The 17,043-nt window shown below is 41.7% G+C and overlaps 1 long non-coding RNA gene across 1 annotated transcript; it reads right to left on the bottom strand.

Annotated features, from left to right (window-relative positions):
* Positions 1-561: 561 nt before the first annotated feature.
* Positions 562-11,902, bottom strand: LOC118603967. Its single transcript, XR_004951535.1, has 5 exons — positions 11,669-11,902; positions 7,698-7,859; positions 5,174-5,237; positions 2,743-3,385; positions 562-1,035 (listed from the first exon to the last, which is right to left on the bottom strand). It is a non-coding gene; the product is annotated as an uncharacterized LOC118603967 (long non-coding RNA).
* Positions 11,903-17,043: the final 5,141 nt, after the last annotated feature.

The following is a 17,043-nucleotide window of genomic DNA, read 5'->3' as shown; positions in this document are numbered from 1 at the left end:
TCATTTGTTTGTTTGTTCCTTAACCCATCTATCACACCATTATTGAGCACCTACTAATGCCAGGTATAGTGCTTAAGCCCTGGGGAATAAAAAGGTGAGAAAGCATATATGATTGCTGCCCTTGCAGAGTATATACCTGTGTGTAGATACAGAGTATGCAAAGGACAGTGTAGACAGGCAAGGCACATAGCACCTCAGTTTGGAAAGAGGGGTAAATCAAGGACATCAATGACTAGGCACAATGAAGATTGAGATAAACATTTTAAGAGATTGGGGGAATGGATAGCCGAATGGGAGAGAATTCCCATCAAAGGAAAGAGAAATCCCATTGGTGGATGGATCAGGAAAAGCTTGGTAGCATCAATGCATAGGCAAAGAAAGTGGCCAAAGGTAGCAGCCTGGAGGTGTACCCCAGGTAATAGGCACCTTATCACTGAAGGCGCTAACCAACTATTCTTTCACAGCAGCCTCACTGAAGAGGAGAAGACCTGGATATTAGAGGTTCCTCTAGAATCAGTAAGAGACAGATTATTAACCAAGTGAAAATATTCTCACCAAATGCCAGGTACTGTGCTGGACTCCAATCCTCGCCAGTGGTGTGTGGGCCCTTATTTCACAGGTGAGAAAACTGAGGCTCACAGACATTCAGTGACTTACTCAAATTACTGAATGTGGATGTCAGGATGCAAACTTGGATCCAATTCATTCCAAAAGGCACACTCTTTCCATCACAGGACACATCGACTCTTTTACTGAAAAGGCAAGAAGCCCAGTGAACTTTCACTCGGATCTGAGCACCCAGAGGAGGAGCCTCTGATGCAGCATTTCTCGTGAACCAAAGGAAAGGCAGTGTTCTCAATATGAAGAAGGCAGTACTTGGTACCACACAGGTCATTGACAGGAATAAATCAAGAGCCTTTGGGCAGTGTGTCATCATGGAAGGCTGCAGAGTACAGCATGGATGTCAGGTAGGCTTGGGCTTGTATCTCAGCTGGGCAAGTTTTTTCAACTGCTTTAAAGCTTCAGCTTCCTCCTCTGTAAAACAGAAGATAAACCAATAGTATCTACCATAGAATTAAATCAGTTACTACAAGAGGAGTCCCACCAAATGCATATATATAGTAAGTACTTAATGCATGTTAATTTTCAGCCTTATTTTACTAGACGGGCCTAGGACAGTGCTAAGGGCATTCTAGGTGCTCAGGATACAGCTAGTAAACTTCTCTTTTTCCAGGGTCTGACAAAATCCTGGCCCTCTTACCCCTAACTATAAGTCAAGTGGGTGTTTCATAAGCTTATGAATTTTTATAAGGTTCTATTTTTGCTATTTCATGTAATGCTCCAGTGCCATAGGACACGTCAGCTCCTGACCTTTCAGTCGGTGAGGCACTTCCCATAAACAGAACCATAAAAGCCCACTGATTTTCTCCTTGGCATATGAGTTTGTTTGGTGCTCTCCCTCTCTCCTTCACCATTTGAATAGTAATGTCAAGTTCTACTATCCTCTCACCTCTACTGAAAAAGACCTACCCACGATTCCCTCCTAGGGGCTCAGCAATTCCCAGGGGGGAAGTTGTGGTTTCAGTAAGGTGCAGGCATCACGAAACCGAGACAGAAATGGTAGGGTAGAAGAAAATACCCATGTGTGTTTATTAAGCTCAAGTCAGTGGCCAACTCAGGCTTTTTCGTTGTCGTTGTTTTTTAAGGCTTGCTGTTAAGACATTGCTATAACGACATTTAAGGGAATATAAGTGAAATAAAGCACCTAGCCATTTCCTCTCCCCTCAAATGCTAGCCCAACTATTTTCCTCCGTGACTGTCTTCAGTTGCTACACATGTTTATGAAAATTATAATCATACTGTACATTTTAATTTGGAGTTCTTCTCTTTTTCCCTTAGTGTTATTTCAGGAAGGCCTTTGATACATTGCTGCACTGTCTTTGTGTTTAGTGTAAAAGCTATCATATCATGGTTCATTCCTGAGACTTACTGCTCCAGTGTTTTGGTCCCAAGCAATCCTAGGGATGAGAGAGACAGTCACGAAGCCTTCGGTTCAAGCTTTGGTTCATCTGTTTACTAGCCATGTGAACTTGATTCTTGATTCATTACTGCCTTGTGCTCTGAGCCTCAGTTTCCACATCTATAATAGAGTAGCTGTGAGGTTTAGAAGCATGTAAAGACCTGTCAGAGAATTTCTTTACGAATGGCAATGGTTAATCGAGATGTGCTGTTTGCCTTATTGTTGGATAGTTCTAAATAATACCAAAATGGGAGTCTTTTGTCTCCTTTTTGATTTATCTTTTGGGAAAGAGTCCCAAGAATGAGATTATTTAGCCCCACGCTATAGACATTTTTTGTGGCTTTTAATATATGCCAATTTGCTTTCTAGAAAGCTGATAGCAATTCACCTAGTTGTTAGACATGTAACCTGTATCTGATCCAAAGCTAGCAGCAAAAGATGGTGTGGGGACTAGTAATATTAGTAATGCAAATCAGCAAGAAGCAGGTTCTTCAGGAACCAGAATGCAGCAGTTAGTGGGATTTTGATGTTGGAAGCCAGGAATTAACATGATAGTATGGACGTGATGGAAATTAGCCTGAGCACAGTTACAGACCTACTTAAGGCAGATGTTAAAGCATATAATCCAGCCAGCTCAAGTATTTGATATTAAAATGTGATGTTTTCCAAATTCATTTCTGGTTTAAAGCCTGAAATAGAATTTCTGCTCAAGTCTTACTTACATTTATGGTAATCTTTCTTCCTCTAATTGCTGCGTCTCTTGTTCTTTTCCTGGGGAGTTTATTAAACTATTAAAAACGAGTTGCTCTGCTCATCTGTCTTTGATTTTTATAATACATTCAAGCTATTGCTTTGCTTGTTTTGTGTTCCGGTTCGTGCACGCGTACCGTTTCCATTTGGAGGGGGTAAAGTTCAGGTCTATGATATTTTCATTCATACTTTACGATTTATAACACACCTCTGCAGTGGGGTGCAGAGAGCATGGAGTTGAGAACTGCTTGATCTGGGTTCAGGGCCTGGTTCTCTCATTACCTCATAGTGTAATTTGGGACAAATCACCTCCTTTTCTTCAAATTCCAATGCCTCCGTCTATGGAAACTTATTGCTGTAGTGACCATGCCACTGGTGACTGACTGATGGGAATACGGCCCTTGAACCAGAGTCTTCTTAAATTATTTTTCATTTCTCATTGTTAAGATAATCTGATTTCCTGAGTTCAAGGGCTTGATTTCCTTGACTCTGCCCAGTCCATCAGACACCCATATTGTTCTCTAGCCCTAGTAGGAACTCCTGCAGGAATACACGCCTTTAAGTTGAAGATATTGAACTATATAATATTGAAGATCTCCATCTAGCCCCTATTTCCTAAAAAAAAAAAAAAAAAAAAAAAAAAAGATTTAGTGAATATTGAAATTAATCCAGGAAAATTATTGAGCATTGAAAAGTACCTAGGTCAACATTCATTTTCTTAAGTTTGATTTACAGACGATAATTAGAAACAACACAAGTGTCTAACAGTGGAGAATAGTTAAGTAAATTCTAGCACATTCACATCATGAAGTGTTTTTGTGATCATTAAAAAATATAAGAGTTTGAAATAACATGAAGAAAGACTTTCGGGTTAATGTTCAGTGATAAAATCAAGTCTGATGTCAATTAAGTAATGAAAACATGATTGTGTATAGAAAAAAATGAGAGAGATATATCCAAAGTACATAGAATGCATTCAGATTTTAGGTGATTTTATTTTTTCAGCTTTTCTATATTTTACCAATTTTATATAATTTATTTCTATTTTTTATGGTAAAAAATTTTATTCAGGCTTTGTAAAATTTTTGAAATTGCTTTTATCTAACCAGAAGTTGAATTACCCAAAAGTTTAAAACATTCTAGTAAGGTAAGAACAGCCAATTAGGACAGTAAAATAAATATGTGAATGAGAAAAATGGGCGAAATTTACCTCTTTGGACAAAAATGAATCCCCTTAGCATGATATATGAAAGAGTTTTGAATTTAAGTCAAAGAACATGGGTTCAAATTTCAGTAGCATTCTGGTTGAATATGACCTTTGGCATATTAATATTTTTAACCCTCTGTTTCTTTATTTATAAGATGTACCTCTCAGGATTGTTGTAAGATTAAATGAGACGTCTGTAGAACTCTTCTGTAAAATGTTAAATGTTATATGAAAGGTTAATAACTGAGGAAAAGAAGGGAAGGAGCCCTTTCCTGCTTTCCTTCATGAGGAAAATAGCAGTGTTTTTAAAACTGTGGGTTCTGGCCCATTAATGGGTCATATAATCAATTTATTGTTTCATGAACCAGAAAAATTTTTAAAGGATACAATTGAAAATGCCAATATGTGTTGCAGACTAACTATTATTGTAATGCCAGAATGTGTTATAATGCCATTGTTTTGTGAAACATACACACCAGATCATGACATAAAACATATTTCTTATTGGCCTACGGATCTAAGAAGACTGGATAGGACTAGAGAGTATGTCTGTTTCTTTGGGGTCAATACCTATGGGTAGACCAGAATAGCAAAGATTCCTATCTCTTGTTCAGTGCATGAAACTCAACAAAATTGGTGTCTGGTGTCTCCGTGAGTGTTTCAGGAAGAGAAGGGAAGTTAAGGAGGGGTGGCTTATTCTATTGCATGATATTATAATATTTATACTGTGTCATGCCCCACAATTTGTAAATATTTTAGCGTGCAAAATCCATCCTTATTTCTCCCCCCCCCAAATATATATATATTTATTAGGCACCTAGTATTATGGACTGAACTGTGTCCTTCCAAAATTCACATGCTGAAGCCTTAACCCCTAACACAACTGTATTTGGAGATAGGGCCTTTAAAGAGGTAATTAAGATTAGATGAAGTCGTAAGAGTGGAGCCCTAATCTAATATGACCAATGTCCTTATAAGATAAGGAAGAGATACCAGAGACACACACACGCAGAGAAGAGGTTTTGCGAAGACATGGGGAGATGGCTGCATTCCGTAAGCCAAAGGGAGAGGCCTCGGGAGAAACCAAATGTGTTGACACCTTGATCTTAGACTCCCAACCTTCAGGATTATTAGAAAATAAATTTCTGTCGCGTAAGCCCTCAGTCTGTGAAGCCCTAGCAAATGAATACACCTACTATGTGCCAGGTGTGGTCCTAGGTCCTGGGGATCCAGAGATGAAAAGATCAAGTTCTTATCTTCCTGGCAACAGATATACAAATAAGCACTTACAATGCAGTATGTTAATTGCAATACAATGCAAAGTGCAGCTCAAAGTCCAAAGGGGCTCAGAGATAATTGTCTCTAAGTCTTCCCAAGGGAGTTGGGGGCAGCATCCCTGAGGAGGAAACTCTAGAGACTTTAAGGATAAATCTTATTCCTTCTATTTTCTGACATTGTTAATAACAGATCTTAGATCAGAGCACAAGTTCTTGATTTGGATACCTTCATGTCTGATCGCCGGTTCCTAATACCCTATAACAGACAAAGGGTCTCACTCAGATTGTAGGTGTATCTGCAATACCTCCACAGGAACTGCAGTGATCTTAAAGGGACATGTGGAGGGGACCACCAAGAGGCTCTAATGGAGGGAATTCAGGGGTAATGCAGCTTGTTGGACGTGGAGAAGGTGAGGAAGTGAGAGAGACAGCTCACAGAGACACGGCTCTGACCCGCTCCATGCGGGGAATAAATTTTTGCCTTCTCCGCACACAATCCTCTGTAAGCTGCCAGAGGGTTTTTTTTCATGAGTGATATGTCTCCCCTTGGAAGTATTTAGTTTTAGGTAGAAAAGCCTGAGATCACTTCCAAAATCCTATTCCAAATATGTATCCTCTACAGGAAGGGTTTGCAAGCGCTCCCTGGTAAAGAGCAAGACAGTACCTACTTCTTCTGGCTTTGAGCACCATACAGTCTGTGTGACTACTGGACGCCGCCATGGTAGTACAAAGATAGCCCAGGCGAACATGTCAACAAATGCTTGTGGCTGTGCACCAACAAAATTTTATTTATGGACACTGAAATTTGGATTTCATATAATTTTCACTTGTCATAAAATGTTCTTTTTCTTTTATTTCAACCATTCAGAAATGTACAAACCACCCTCAACTTACAAGATATACACAATAGCGGGCTATAGTTTGCCCACCTCTGACTTACATGAATACATACATTTTTCATGAATTTGGTGCTTTTTTTCCCCCAAGTGAATCTGGGAAATCCTAATAGTATCTAAGAGAAAGTTAAAGATGGTTGAGTTTGCGTCACAACTTTTGAGCTTTCATAAATCATTTCTAAACTTCTCTATGACAATATACCAAGGAGATTTTTAAAAAAGAATTCATTATATTTTAATAAATGTATTTAAAATATCCTAGGGGTATTTGCATGATGAATTGAGACATCCCTACCCCTCACCTGGCCTTGGTTTCCACATTTGTAAATGAGGGGGTTGATTTAGGCAATTGCTCAGGTCCCTCCCTCCCTCTCCGAAGACCCACAGTATCTTGAAAGTGCCCCCCACCCTGCCCCCACCAGTGCTAATGTTGAGAGTCGGTGTCTTAAAAGTAAGTGCCCCCCACCGTGCCCCCACCATATAACATTGAGGATTGGTACTGCTCTGCTCGACGACCACCATGTGCTTAGACCTGTGGACTTTGTGGCACTCTGTCCGGTGTAGCTGCTTTCCCCAGGTTAATCTTTAAGAAAGGAAGGATTGCATATACAGAATTAGAGAGCTGAGTCCTTTGCCATCTTTCTTGGCAACAAAATCCAGGTGGCCCCTTCAAAGAACTTCCTTCCTCATCTTTTGTTCTCTTTCCCAGCCTGTCCAAAGAGCCATTTGGAGAACTAGGTGTCAGATCTGGCATGCCCATCCCAACGGGGAACAGTGCAGACTCTGAGTACCCACGCAGCTCTGTGCTGGCTGGCTCAGGGGACTCCATCTCGGTTTCTCTGGCAGGAAGTGACTGCAGTCTGAGGGCCCCAGACACTATTTATAGGCCACATTCATTGCCAGTGAAAGAAAAATGCCCAGGGCAATGTAATTAAATATAGATGAGATTATTACTGGAACCACTATTTTTTCCCCTCTCTTAAAAAGAAAAGAAAAGGTCTATGGAGTCAGAGTACCATAGTAAAGATCTCTCACTCTTGAGCACAGCTACATGTATGAAAACTAATAGGCAGATGGCCGGCCCTTCTTTCCCCCTCTTCCCAATACCGTACTAAGAATTCAGACATTCACAACCCATCTAGGACAGTTTTTAAAAAGCAGGTGGGCTCAGAGGAAGTAGGGAAGCTGTAATCTGATTAAATGACCTGGTCTAGTTGTGGCCCTAAATGCTGCAGGGACCTTTGGGGTATGTGAAAGGATGGGGGCTGCCTTCTTATAGTTTTGCTCAAAGACTCAGAAAAAAAAATATTGTTGGTATTAGTCACTAGAGAGTGAAGTGACTATCCTACAAGGAAATATGTTAAAGTTCATTTTCTGTGGTTAACCCAGAGAAATAATTGGTTCTTCTTTTTCCCATGCACCTAGAATACTATGTACAGACAGGCAGATCTTCAGCATAACCACATAGTATTTCCCTCTAGTCTCTGAGCTCTAGCTTTGAGTCTGGATCTTCTTTTCTTAAACTGTGTTGCTCTTTTCCAACTTACCACCTCCAGTCCCCATGGCCTGTGTACATAGCGCAGTATCTGCCTTGTGTTGGACCCTTGCTCGTCAAAGTGTGGTCAGTGGACCAGCAGCTCTGATGTCTCCTGAGAGCTTGTCAGAAATGCAGAACCTCCAGCCCCACTCTGGATCTCCTCAATCAGGATCTGCAATTTAAAAAGTTCCCAGAGTGACCTGTGGTGCATCGAGGTCTGAAAAGCCCTGAATTAGATAACAGATGTTTGGTGAATATATAATGCCAGGGAGAATCAAGAGACATGAGTCCTTGTCCTGCCGTCATTCTCTTTGCCAGTCTCTTAGTGTGCAGTCGTTAGTAAGACATTTAACAGCTTTGGGCCTCAACTGCCTTTGGACTGGATCAAATCATATAAAAGTAATTTTTAAGTGGACCTTAATAGGGACTATAAAAGGTGAATCAGTCATGAATCCTGCCCTCGATCGGTTTAGATTCCAGTGATGGAGATAAGACAAATATGCAATACTGCCCCAGGAGAAGTGCAGAGAAGAGGCTCTGGAGCTTCAGAGAAAGAGAAGGCTCATGCTAGCTTAGTGTAAAATTCTGCCGTTCTGTGGCTCCAAAGGAAAAATGAATTTCATGTGGGGGCACTAGTTGAGACACCCCCACTTCTACAAGCTACCATGAGCTGCAGTGCTGCCACTGTTCAGGAAGAAGGGAAATTGTTTAGGAGGAATGTCAAAGATTCTAAGTAGGTAAATAAATAAAAATAAAAATAAAAAATGAAACTAAATGAAAAATAAAATCACAGGAAATTCCTTATTTCTCATACACGTTCTATATCATCCAGACTATTAGTAGTGGGGGGGGGGGGGGGCTCATCCTGTTTCTCTGTGTCCTCAGGGTGTGGCACAGTGCAGGGTCTACACCAAAAGCTCAATAAACATTTGTAGGACTGAACCAGACTGAATTGATTTTCATAGGCAAAACATGTATACCCTGGGGACAGAGAAACATAGCTCTGTCTTGAGCAGTTTCAAGGCTATGAATAAAATCCTACAATGTAGAAAATTATTATCCTGTCTTCATTCGAGAAAGGAATATTCTAGAAAGTAGTTCCTTCAGTTGCTCGGGCATGAGTAAAAAATTTTTGAGGACCATGTTTCAATTTCTCTCCAATAAGCCCGGGCATTGCTATTGCCCATGAAGAAGAGCCTATTTACAGTGAGATGTAGTGACATTTGACTGTTAGCATTTTGGGGGTAAACTATAATACTCATATATCCAAAGCTCTTTAAAATAATTCTTTAGGTATTGTAATATACCACAAGTTAGGTCAATAGAATCACTGTTATTTTGAAGAACAAAAGAGCTAGGTGTATTTTCTGTCTATTGTCACCAGATGTAACTGGGAGAGAACCTTACTTTATGTGCTAAAGTATGTGTCCACTGGAGTCACTGGATCTTGTGTCTATTTCCACAGAAAAAGAGATATGGAAAGATAAACAGAGTTCTTAGATTTCTATTTTGGATATTCAGCTTCTCCTTTGAGTACATTTCAAATTATAGACTTTAGAACCTGAAAGAACTTTGGATATTCATTCTGGAGATTTCTGGTTCATGAGATAGACTGACGTAGGCTTGTTTCTTTACACAGTCGCACAAAATGTAGATTGAATAGAATGAAAAAATAGTTTCCAAATACATGGTTGAGCTGGTAAGAAAAATAAAAAGAAGGGTTCAAAACTATAGTAGGAAGTAAGTGCTGACACCATGACGCTGACCTGGGTTTCACATTCAGACGTAGGCTTCAGGACCTGGAGGCTAAGTTTAAATACTAAATGAATGTGCAGAAGAGAAACTCTGAGGACAGGGAGAGGCAAGGAAGTAGAGTGAATTCTAAAGATTCTGCTCTACATGAATGGGAATTGGAAAACTGCTCAGCAGTCTGGAAAATTTACAAGGCATCTCAATACCCACCTGGAACCATGGATGGAAGAATAGACACCCTTGAGAAATGGTAAACACAAGGCTGCGTTATATGTCGGTATAGAGCGTGACTTTATAATGTCCAGGTAGGACAGTATGAGAACGAGTTTAAACCAGTAAAAGCCTAGGGCCCCGAAAGGCTTATGTGAAACTGCACAAAAGATAATCTCTGCTGAAGACGAGCCCACCATAAAAATTTACAAACTACACTAGGAAATGAAGCACCATGAGACTTAACAGAGGCTGTAAGTAGGAGTATTGGTATCCACAAAACTACTGATAACAGAACATCGTGAAAGAGATTATAAAATATATGTGCCTCAACTCTTTAAAGGGTCAAGAATGGGATACTAAAAAGAATAAGTAAATGTAAAAAAGTAGAATTTTAAAAAATAAAATATATAATCATTGAAACCTGAAACTTAGTAGATTGGCTAGGTGATAGAATAGCTACAAGTGAAGAGAGAATTAGTGATATGAAATATGAATCTAAGGAAGTCACACAAAGTGAAACATGGATAAGTAAAGAGATACACATTTTGGAAGGAGGTTAGGAGACGTAAAATACAGAACGGGAAGGTTCATCATATTTTTAACAGGGATTCTACAAGACAGTCTAGAGAAAATGTAGAAATGGCAATATTTAAAGAGATCCTGACTTCCAAAATTGAAAAAAAGATATGAGTACCCAGGTTAAAGGAGGATACTGAGTCCCATGAAGGATAAATAAAAACAGCTACGCACTTAGACACATCAGCGTAATGAAGCTGCAGAAGTTATACAGATAAAAAAAAATAAAACACAAAAACCAGAAACATTAAAGGCTACCAGAGATAAATAAAAACACGTTTCTTATAAATGAATGTCATTTAAACTGAGACGTGTTTACTGGCTTTAAAGTGCTCTCGATCAGCAACCAAAGGTGCCAGAACACGGTGGAAATAATCTTCAAAGTGCGAAAGAAGAATGACCATCGATATAGAAATTTATGCTAATGTATGCAAAATAATGATATTATCAGGAAAAGACAGAGAATTTATCTGTCACAAGCCCTCACTGAAAGGACTACAAAAGGATGCACTTCAAGAATAGAATTAGCCCAGATAGCAGTGGTATTGCAAGAAGCAACATGAACCAAAATAAAATAAAGTGTGTGTGTGTGTGTGTGTGTGTATTACTATATCTCAATAATCATTGGCTATAAAAGTTTTAAAAAGAGTAATTTTGCTGAGTTTAAAAATAAAATGAAATTGAAATACTAAGACAATAAGAATTTGGGAAAGACATGTTTGAACTGTTCTAAGGTTCTTATACCTCAAGGGGAAAAGTAGAAATAGTGATTAACTTTATAGCTATAAAGACAAGAATTTAGGTTAAAATTTTAAGAGTTCTCACTAAAAGAATGGAAACAAAAGATAAACTTCCAAACTGAACAAAAGAAAATAGAGAAAATACAGTCAATTTGATAAAATGCAAAACAAGAGAAGCGAAGATAAAAAGAAAACAAAAGAAAATGGTAGAAATAAGTTCATAAACGTCAGTAATCACACTGACTCTAACTGGATGAAACTTAAAATTTCCGAACACTCACTTGATGTCAGACACTGTGCTATCCCCTGGGGATAGCACAAAAATGGATGAACTATACTTCTGTCTTCAAGAAGCTCATGGTGGAGAGGAGGATTGGGGTAAAAGGCAATAATAATGATAGGCTAAGTGTTGTAACAGGAAACAGAGAGTGCAATGGGGCCGAAAGGAGGGGTGCCTACCTCGGTTTGTGGGGAGAGGGTTAGGAATGGTTTTTCTGAAGGTGGCAATCCTTCAGAAGGATGAGTGAGAAGGCAAAGGGGATAGAGGGCATATACCAGGCAAAGGTACGAAGTGTGAGAAAACATGGCATGTCCTGGTCCAAACTCCTTTGGTTATGGGTGAGGAACTTGAGACCCAGGAAAGGTGAGAAGACTGTCCCAAAGTCACCCAGCTAATTAGTAACAGAAACAGGATGTGTACCCGACTCCCATCTTCTTTTACATCCCCCTTTCTACTGTACCACAGTGCCTTAGGTTTGCAGCAGGAGGTTCGGTGACTGCATGTGGTTGAGACTCCAGCCGACTTTGAAAATGAGCTGCATCTGGGTGTGGGGGCTGGATCTGTCTCTGGCCTGTCCTGGGCTGGAGCAGAGCCAGGAACTTGGCAGTTTCCAGGGCTGAGCAGCCCAGCTCACCCCAAGGAAGCCATGGCACCGATGCCCAGTTTAATTATTAATTCCAGGTTCACAGGGCTGGAGCTGAAAAGCACAAGATCTGGGGAACAGCCTGGGTCTCTAGGGAGCTAAGAGAAAGATGGCTCTTGAGATAGGAAGGAACCAAAGTTTAGAATGGGGTCTTCTGCCCCTGAGTGGATCTGGGCTCAGGAATATGGGCTCTTTCAATTTTGTTGGAGTTCACCCATCATCTTGTTAGCTTGATTTCAGGGTTCTCTTTCAGTGTTCTTAGTGTAGTATACGCCCCTCTGTCACAACCCTTATCCCGCATGGTATTTACTCATCCACCTCCCCTGCTACAGTGACCTCCTGGAGCACAGGACTCAGTCTTTTATCTCAGCATCCGTAGTGCCAGGCTGTACCATAGTGGGTGCTCATTAAATATTTGCTGACTGGTCGAATAAATGAGACCCTAACTCTGCCTAGAAGTGTTCAAAAGCCTATGTGTTTTCCTTTTTAATTAGAACAAATGGAGAGTGATTGGCACAAAAAGTTTAACGAGGTTTACAAACACCTCTTGAGATACTCTGTGGTATCTTAAAAGGTATAGCCAAGATGAGGTCCACTGGTCTAAAAGAGATGGAATGTTCTTAAGAAGTTCAGTCTTCTCCCTTTTATCCCCTACCGTTTGGAGGACTGCGGAGCATATTTAAGGCTGCTTTGGCATTCTTGGGAGAGGGGTGCTATTCGAGCAGAAGGCAACATTTTACTGAGGAAGCAAAAGCCCCGTGGAGGGCAAATTCCACCAGCATAATAAAAGCAACTGCTCTTTATAATTTCTGAATACCGCAGCCCATAGTTGGAAAGCCTGCATTAGGCAGTAGCATTCCCGAGCCCAGAGCGTGCAACTTTAAGGGAACTTCTGGATTCTACAGAAGAAAACGTTCACTGGAAGGTGAGGTGCAGGTGGTGGCACAATTTCTGATTTTTTTTCTGGTGAACTTGATTTTCCTTATCTGAAAAGTGGAGGCGGTCATCTCTTCTTCACAAGGCACTTCACAAAGCACTGAAATGATGCAGAAGGTCCTTGGTACCTAGAAGGTGCTCAGTAATTCCACAAATATCTTCTCTCCCTCTCTCGAAATTAAGAATCCTAAACCTATATAGAACCAGAGATGTGGAAATCAATTCTGCTCTTAGAGGCCACGTGACTGTTGCCCAGCGATTCCGCAGTCCAGTCTGGAAAAAAATCACTCTGCTTTAAAGTGTAAACATTTGCCTATAGTGTTGCTATAGCACTGGAGAATGCTGGGAGAAGAAATTTCCCTTGTAGGAACAGTTGCTCCCCTGGAAAAGTCAGCTTGCCTGGTTGGAGCTGAGCCAGAAAGGCAGACTCTCACCAGAGCAAATCCTCTATTACTCCAAGGTTCTGGATACTCTGGGAAAACCGGGCAACATCAGAGAGCTTCCCTCTGTACCAACCTCTGGGTTCTGATTCATTTGCTGGCTGGCGGCATGTAATATAAGCAGTGTGCATTCACCTTTCTCCACCACCTGCAAGTTCTCCGAGTTCTGTACGTTCTTTAACATCCTAGCACTCAGTGATTGTTATGCTGGGAGAGAAGTTCTTTCTTTAGGAAAGATCACAGCCTGGATTCCTGCAGCTTCTCACTAGTCCTTGGTCCCAGCACTAACCTAGAGCAAATCACCCTTGCAAGGAACTAGAAGACACTGAGCTGCTCTGGTCACCTGACTTCTTTCCCCTTCACCTTTCCATTTCTCTCTGCTGCCCCAAAGAACTGAGATGAAATGAGAAGTAAATTGCTAAGGGAGATCCTCTCCTGAGGCAAATTTCCTGTCTTTGCTTATGAGACGGGAGGCCAGTTGCAGGGCACTCTCCCAGAACCAGCCCTGGGTGACAGGTGCAGGCAGCATCCACTGTTTCATTGGTGGGTGGGTGGGGGGAGGTTTCAAAAGAGGAGGAGGAGAAAAAAAGACTGTAGAAGATCCCAAGGGCTGCCCCTATTCCTCTACTCCGCCCCCAACCCGAAACTGTCAGTCTCCACTAACCCTCAGAGAGAGACAGAGAAGTGGGGGTGGGGAGAAAGAGACGGAGGGGGGAAATCAAAGAAAATTGCAAAAGTCAATGGCCTGGAACTAGAGGCAGCCTCAGCAACTGCAGTGTGACTTTGATTCCCCTATCATAACCCTGAATTAAAAATTCAGGCAATTATCTGCATGGCTTCCTTCTGATTAGAATGAGCCGGAGTCTCATTAATGCATCAGCACAGAGGAAAGCCATTAGGGTCTGTGAAATGGAATGTTTCTCTGAGAACAGGTTCCGCTTGATGTAGAATACCCAGCAAAAAGAAATTTCACACATTTTTGAGCTCAGAGTCACAGGACAGCTCCCCGCTTCAGGGCTGCAGAGCCCGCCACCATCAGCCGGCTCTGGGTGAAAGCCACCTTTGTTTCCCAGCCTCTCTCTGGCACCTCAATCCACTAGAGTCGTGTGGAGGGAGGGTGAGGGAGTTGAGAGGCCCAAAGAGACTGCCTGGCTACTCCCTTTACTTGGTCCTAAGACACCAAGTTGGCCTGGATGTCCCATCTCAAAGTCCTTAAACCATGAGGCACACCAGAACTTCTTGGGAATTCATTGCCCTCCTTTGCTAGAAGAACTAGAAGCAAGCTTGTTGAGGACCGAGAAGGCCCAAGACCCTAGGAAAGATCAAAGTATCTGCATGTCCCCAACAGTCTTTGTACTTTCCTGACCCATGTGGTGACTAAGGTGGTCAGAGAAGGATCTGGTGAAACTGATCAGGGACTGGTTGCTTAGGAGAGGGTGAAGGGTTGGAGGTAAGCGGGGCCAACCATTATTCATTCATCCCTTATTCTCAAAGCTCCGAAATGTCCAGCACACAATAGTTGTTCAAAAATGCAAATCTGCTGCCTATCACTCTCAAAAATGCAAACCTACTGCCCATCGCTACAATATCTGGCACCCTGGAGCTCTCATGCACCCTCTTTGGGAGATTTCCAGGGTGCATTGCTTGCAGGAGAACCCAAGAGCAGTTTTCCAGACAACTACTCTTGTAGCCCTAACAAGTTCATCTCTTGGAAGGGTTGGGCTTAACCCGGAAATATCATCTAGACTTTCTTCAAGCCAATGACTGAAATTTGGGTTCCCCATTTTGGTCAGTTTAACATTCCTCTAACACAGGGATTTTCAGAACATCAAACATTGATCCTTGGGATTTATAACATAAATAACTTCTTTAAGAGAAAAGCCAGTCTTACATAGTGAAAACTGAAAAAGGTGAAAAAGGATTTTATAAAAAAGGAAGTAGTTACAGTCAATAGGATGCCAACCAGGAAAATGTTATCCTTCAAACTGAGTAAGCCACGTTTTCCTCCTGGCACACCTGTTAACTATGCAGCTAAGAACCAGCGCCAAGTGTCTGTGCAAAACTGTAAACACAGCTGAGACTGTAATCAGGATAATGAAGTCAATGTATAACTGATATAATTTGTACCAACGGCGCCCCCTACTGTACACCAGTGAAACTAGGCAACCAGTGGTAATGCAGGTTTTCAAAATGTTTTCAGTCACATCCCACGTTAGAAGGGTACATTCCTGGTCACCAGGGAGTTTTTATGAAGCATATTTTCAAAACTGCAGACAGTTTTATGGGTGAAGTCTCCTAGAGTTTACTTCGTCCTCCAACACAAACAAGATGCTTGGCGATTGAACCATGTTCTTTGTGGGTGTCCGGTCTTTCTAACACTTTGCTCTCACTGGACCAACATTCGACAAAGGTACGTGCAGTTGAAAATGAGTTGTGACTACGGATGACCCCTGTCTAAAGGGCTGACCTAAAGGCACCCAAAGTCTTGAGTGGGTGGAGGTTCTCTCTCTAGGTTCACCGGCTGGCATGAGAGTGGAAGCAGCTGGGCAAAGGCCAGGAATGTGGGTCTTTCTAGAGAGGGAAGCCGCTCTGCCCGCTCCACAGCAAGGGACATCTTTCTGCCATTGGGAATGTCAGTCTTCAGTACCTTAGTACCATCCACTGTATTTCTCAATATTTTAAACACAGACTCTCTTCCTAGTCTGGTCATTCTTTTCTTCCCAAGGTAACTCGGTTCCTACCTTTGTAACTTGTCACTCCTATTCATTTGACAAATATTTTTTGAACAACTATCGTGTGCTAGACATTGTTCTGGGAACAGGACACTGGAACATCGAACGTAAACAGATGAAGTCTCTGCTGTCATGGAATGTACGATAATTATGGAAAGACAATCTGGCATATTAGCGGTGTGAGTGCCGTGAATAAACAAAGCTGGGTAAGGGGGTGAAGAGGGAGGGAGGGCTGCTTTATATGGGTGGTCTCACTGGAAGAACTTTGGGCTCCACTCTGGCAACCTTTCTTTTTTTCTCTCCTTCAAAACTGGGATTGCCTCTTTCATAAAACACCCCTATTTGACCTTCTCTCCATTGACATTTACTTTGGCTCATCTCTGTTCAAGCGTCTTCATCCTTGGAAAGTTATAGGGTTATGTCTCTGTAATCTCCTGGAGAATAAGGGTCTTGTCTTCTATTTCTTTGGTTTGCTACCAGAGCAGGGGTTGGGGAGGCGAGGAGGAAACAGGCATTTCTACTACATGCTAGAAACATGAACACGTTCATTCATCTAATCCTCACAAAACTCCTGCAGACTCTGTCTTATTGTCCTCATTTTCTAAACAAAGAAAGTGAGGCTTAATTTATCCGTGGGCACACAGTTACCAAGTGGTGGACCTGGGATTTGAACTCTGATCTGTTATCGTCGTTGCCTATACTCTTCCCATTCCAGAGCACAGAGTGTTTGTGAAGTGTCGTCAGTGAGTGATGAGTACAAGAAGTGTTGAGCTCTATTTCTCAGAACAGCCATACAAAAGAAGTGATTAAACTCCCCCGTGATTATAAATCCTTCCTTTGCTACTAACCAGGTGGCCTCAGGTACTTCGCTTCTCCTTCCTGGGGCTCATAACCTCCCTGCTCCGCCCCCCGCCCCGGGGTAAACTGAGGTTAGACCAGATGATCCCCCAGGTCTTTTCCAGCTCTGACATTCCAAGGAATAAAATGTTCTGCAGGGGATGGGGGAGGGTGGAGGGTGAGAAGAAGCCAAGAGACTTCACTGCA

The sequence above is a fragment of the Rousettus aegyptiacus genome, unplaced genomic scaffold, assembly GCF_014176215.1.
Source record: "Rousettus aegyptiacus isolate mRouAeg1 unplaced genomic scaffold, mRouAeg1.p scaffold_m13_p_6, whole genome shotgun sequence".
Classification (NCBI taxonomy): Eukaryota; Metazoa; Chordata; class Mammalia; order Chiroptera; family Pteropodidae; genus Rousettus; species Rousettus aegyptiacus.
Note: the sequence above shows the minus strand (reverse complement) of the source record. Positions and strands in the feature narration are given on the sequence as shown.